Source organism: Schistocerca cancellata, unplaced genomic scaffold (assembly GCF_023864275.1).
Source record: "Schistocerca cancellata isolate TAMUIC-IGC-003103 unplaced genomic scaffold, iqSchCanc2.1 HiC_scaffold_975, whole genome shotgun sequence".
Taxonomy (NCBI): Eukaryota; Metazoa; Arthropoda; class Insecta; order Orthoptera; family Acrididae; genus Schistocerca; species Schistocerca cancellata.
The window spans coordinates 65001-70000 of record NW_026046983.1 but is presented as its reverse complement, the minus strand read 5'-3'; the positions used below and the strand labels follow the sequence as shown (position 1 = coordinate 70000).

Below are 5000 nucleotides of genomic sequence, written 5' to 3'. Positions count from 1 at the left end.
TCCCTCTAAGAAGAAAAGTAATCGCTGACAGCACGAAGGATGTCACGCGACTAGTTAGCAGGCTAGAGTCTCGTTCGTTATCGGAATTAACCAGACAAATCGCTCCACCAACTAAGAACGGCCATGCACCACCACCCACCGAATCAAGAAAGAGCTATCAATCTGTCAATCCTTCCGGTGTCCGGGCCTGGTGAGGTTTCCCGTGTTGAGTCAAATTAAGCCGCAGGCTCCACTCCTGGTGGTGCCCTTCCGTCAATTCCTTTAAGTTTCAGCTTTGCAACCATACTTCCCCCGGAACCCAAAAGCTTTGGTTTCCCGGAGGCTGCCCGCCGAGTCATCGGAGGAACTGCGGCGGATCGCTGGCTGGCATCGTTTATGGTTAGAACTAGGGCGGTATCTGATCGCCTTCGAACCTCTAACTTTCGTTCTTGATTAATGAAAACATACTTGGCAAATGCTTTCGCTTCTGTTCGTCTTGCGACGATCCAAGAATTTCACCTCTAACGTCGCAATACGAATGCCCCCGCCTGTCCCTATTAATCATTACCTCGGGTTCCGAAAACCAACAAAATAGAACCGAGGTCCTATTCCATTATTCCATGCACACAGTATTCAGGCGGGCTTGCCTGCTTTAAGCACTCTAATTTGTTCAAAGTAAACGTGCCGGCCCACCCAGACACTCAATAAAGAGCACCTTGGTAGGATTTCAACGGGGTCCGCCTCGGGACGCACGAACACGCACGAGGCGGTCGCACGCCTTCGGCTCGCCCCACCGGCAGGACGTCCCACGATACATGCCAGTTAAACACCGACGGGCGGTGAACCAACAGCGTGGGACACAAATCCAACTACGAGCTTTTTAACCGCAACAACTTTAATATACGCTATTGGAGCTGGAATTACCGCGGCTGCTGGCACCAGACTTGCCCTCCAATAGATACTCGTTAAAGGATTTAAAGTGTACTCATTCCGATTACGGGGCCTCGGATGAGTCCCGTATCGTTATTTTTCGTCACTACCTCCCCGTGCCGGGAGTGGGTAATTTGCGCGCCTGCTGCCTTCCTTGGATGTGGTAGCCGTTTCTCAGGCTCCCTCTCCGGAATCGAACCCTGATTCCCCGTTACCCGTTACAACCATGGTAGGCGCAGAACCTACCATCGACAGTTGATAAGGCAGACATTTGAAAGATGCGTCGCCGGTACGAGGACCGTGCGATCAGCCCAAAGTTATTCAGAGTCACCAAGGCAAACGGACCGGACGAGCCGACCGATTGGTTTTGATCTAATAAAAGCGTCCCTTCCATCTCTGGTCGGGACTCTGTTTGCATGTATTAGCTCTAGAATTACCACAGTTATCCAAGTAACGTGGGTACGATCTAAGGAACCATAACTGATTTAATGAGCCATTCGTGGTTTCACCTTAATGCGGCTTGTACTGAGACATGCATGGCTTAATCTTTGAGACAAGCATATGACTACTGGCAGGATCAACCAGGGAGCTGCGTCAACTAGAGCTGAGCAGCCGGCCGCCCGGGAGTGTGTCCCAGGGGCCCGCGCGAACACGCAAGCGTCCGCTCAATTATTCTGCAAACAGGAGGAGGCTGAGCTCCCCTGCACAATACACCTCGAAACCCTCTCAGGTCCCGGCGGCGCGCAGCGCCGTCCTAAGTACTTGGTCGGGTTCGAGAGAGGCGCAATCGCCCGGAGTTAGGCGAGTAGACGCTTTAGGTGCGACCACCCGTGCTCCCAACTGAGCTTGCCGCTGCCGACAGAGGCCCGGGAGCGTGCTGTCGTGGCATTGCCGGCGGGAGACAACACGCGCCACCTACGGTGACCGGCAGCTCCAACGCCAGCGCCACAGAAGGGCAAAGGCCCCACGTGGGTGCCGAAGCGAACTCTCCCAGCACAGCGCACGTGCCAACACGTCTGCACAACTGCGATACAAACCACCAGCGAGAACCGCTGGGGCGACCGAGCAGCAGACGGCGTCGCGGCGCCGAGTGCCGGGCGGCGGCGCATCCTCAACGCACACAGTCCTCAATCGGACCAGCACACTGCAGATGTCCACCGCGCTTCGCACCGGGCCGGCGAGGACCCACTTTGGCTGCACGGCGCCGCGCGCAGGGTGCCCCGGCGCGCAGCTGCGCCGCCTGCCGCGTCCGTCGGCCGGCGCGCCTGCCACTGGGCGCCCCCACCAGCCGGCTGTAGCGCGTGCGCCCACGCACCGCGCGGCCAGCACGCCGGGCGGCCCCCCCTCACCGGCCGGGGACAGTCCCACCCACCCACAGCCGCGTATCGCTTCACACCCAGATTCACATTCACGTTCGTTGGTATGGTGGGGACCGCTTCGTAGCTGTACCGATCGTTGCCCTCACAGATGTACCTCCAGCAAGGACAACCGCACCACAACGGGTTACCAGTTGTTCATTTGCGTAACGTCACCAGTAAACGTACACGTCCATCCCCGTTTGCAAAGTCAACTATTATTGCATGCCTGCCTGTCAGGTGTCAAGACACACTACATCCGCTCACATCCACGCAACAAAATGTGCCCGACTAGAGGGCACGTGGAAGGTGCCCCCGTACGTATGCGATGTCCATTGCGCGACCAACTGTCAACCGGCCTCTGTAGCATGTCGCAGATGTGGAACGCGGGGCACCGTGCTATCACATTGTGTGAGAAGAGACTACTACGTCTGCATACACGCGCCACTACATGAACAGACGGCTCATGCTGATCGCCATCCACTGCGTCCATTACTCCCACACGTCTCTATGGCGTACCACACTGCAATGCAGCTGTTATGGGGAGATGACACGTAGCTGTGTACACAACATTCTGAGCGGGTTGCGGTTGGACAATACATTAATGTAACGTGTCATATGCCAATTACAGAGCAGGGTAAGGCACAACTTGGGTTAGGTTAAGGCACAACTTGGGTTAGGTTAAGGCACAACTTGGGTTAGGTTAAGGCACAACTTGGGTTAGGTTAAGGCACAACTTGGGTTAGGTTAAGGCACAACTTGGGTTAGGTTAAGGCACAACTTGGGTTAGGTTAAGGCACAACTTGGGTTAGGTTAAGGCACAACTTGGGTTAGGTTAAGGCACAACTTGGGTTAGGTTAAGGCACAACTTGGGTTAGGTTAAGGCACAACTTGGGTTAGGTTAAGGCACAACTTGGGTTAGGTTAAGGCACAACGTGGGTTAGGTTAAGGCACAACGTGGGTTAGGTTAAGGCACAACGTGGGTTAGGTTAAGGCACAATGTGGGTTAGGTTAAGGCACAATGTGGGTTAGGTTAAGGCACAATGTGGGGGTAGATTGCGGTACAAATTGCATTACATTGCGGTGCAAATTGCATTACATTGCGGTGCAAATTGAGTTACATTGCGGTGCAAATTGAGTTACATTGCGGTGCAAATTGAGTTACATTGCGGTGCAAATTGAGTTACATTGCGGTGCAAATTGAGTTACATTGCGGTGCAAATTGAGTTACATTGCGGTGCAAATTGAGTTACATTGCGGTGCAAATTGCGTTACATTGCGGTGCAAATTGCGTTACATTGCGGTGCAAATTGCGTTACATTGCGGTGCAAATTGCGTTACATTGCGGTGCAAATTGCGTTACATTGCGGTGCAAATTGCGTTACATTGCGGTGCAAATTGCGTTACATTGCGGTGCAAATTGCGTTACATTGCGGTGCAAATTGCGTTACATTGCGGTGCAAATTGCGTTACATTGCGGTGCAAATTGCGTTACATTGCGGTGCAAATTGAGGTAGGTTAAGGTGCAACACAGGTTAGGTTAAGGTGCAACATAGGTTAGGTTAAGGTGCAAGATGGGTTAGGTTAAGGTGCAAGATGGGTTAGGTTAAGGTGCAAGATGGGTTAGGTTAAGGTGCAAGATGGGTTAGGTTAAGGTGCAAGATGGGTTAGGTTAAGGTGACATAGGTTAGGTTAAGGTGACATAGGTTAGGTTAAGGTGACATAGGTTAGGTTAAGGTGACATAGGTTAGGTTAAGGTGACATAGGTTAGGTTAAGGTGACATAGGTTAGGTTAAGGTGACATAGGTTAGGTTAAGGTGACATAGGTTAGGTTAAGGTACAAACTGGGTTGTGTTATGGTACACATTGCGTTGTAGTACAGTACACGTTAGGTTTGGGTACGGTACACAATGTGGTATGGGATGGCGTGTTGTGGGGGGGAGGGGGGGGGGGAGGTTCGTTGATATCGACCGTAGGACGTGGATGCCCGAGGCAGCGTCAGTGTGTCAAAGGAGTTATGTCACGTCGGGATGCGCTTTTCGCCAGTGAGAGGGGGCGAGCCGTGTCTGTGGTTGCGGCAGACCTGTGTGTTTCATTCCTGCCAGTGTGTTTGTGCTGTAAGACGAGGCAGTGTGGTGGTGATGGGTGCACCCCTGTGTAGGACATGTGTGGGTGTTGGTGGCTTCTCTGAGCAATTGTGGTTGTCGGACGAGTGGGGTATTCTGTTTTATGATTGGACCTCCCGGTCTGGTTATCATAGCGTAGTTGGTGTACTGTGGCGGATAGGATGCACCGGACGTTGGTCCATGCTGGTGCTTAGTAGTTGTATCTGTGTCTGTTACAGGCAGAGAGTAGTGTGTGATAGAGTGTGTGGCTGACGTGTGGTTCATTTTGTGTGTACGGACGTTCAGCATGTATAGGGGCATTTGCGTATATAATCTATCATAATCTATCTATGTGGGCCTGCATAGTTTACTGAGCAGTGCTGTGAGGTGACTGAACTACGAGTGACGTACTGATTTACAGCGGAATGATTGCCTTGTACCAAAGATGGAGTATCGGCTCTACGACAGCGTTGGCACCGCAGGAAATGGTCTCGTAAAACGGCCCTCCCACCGTCATCGTTGTGAGGGGTAGGGACCGCCTATATTCTGAGAGGAGCCCTGTTTGCCACTGGGCGTGGGGTCTCGCATCCTGCGGTTCAGTGCCCCCAGGGAAGCGCGCGGAGGTGGTGCT

General features: G+C 53.0%; 1 non-coding gene across 1 annotated transcript in view; it reads right to left on the bottom strand.

Annotated features, from left to right (window-relative positions):
• Window positions 1-1497, bottom strand: part of LOC126150147 (small subunit ribosomal RNA) — a 1909-nt gene extending 412 nt beyond the window's left edge. Inside the window, exon 1 of the ribosomal RNA XR_007531344.1 lies at window positions 1-1497. This exon is cut by the window's left edge and continues 412 nt beyond it. This is a non-coding gene — a ribosomal RNA (small subunit ribosomal RNA).
• Window positions 1498-5000: the final 3503 nt, after the last annotated feature.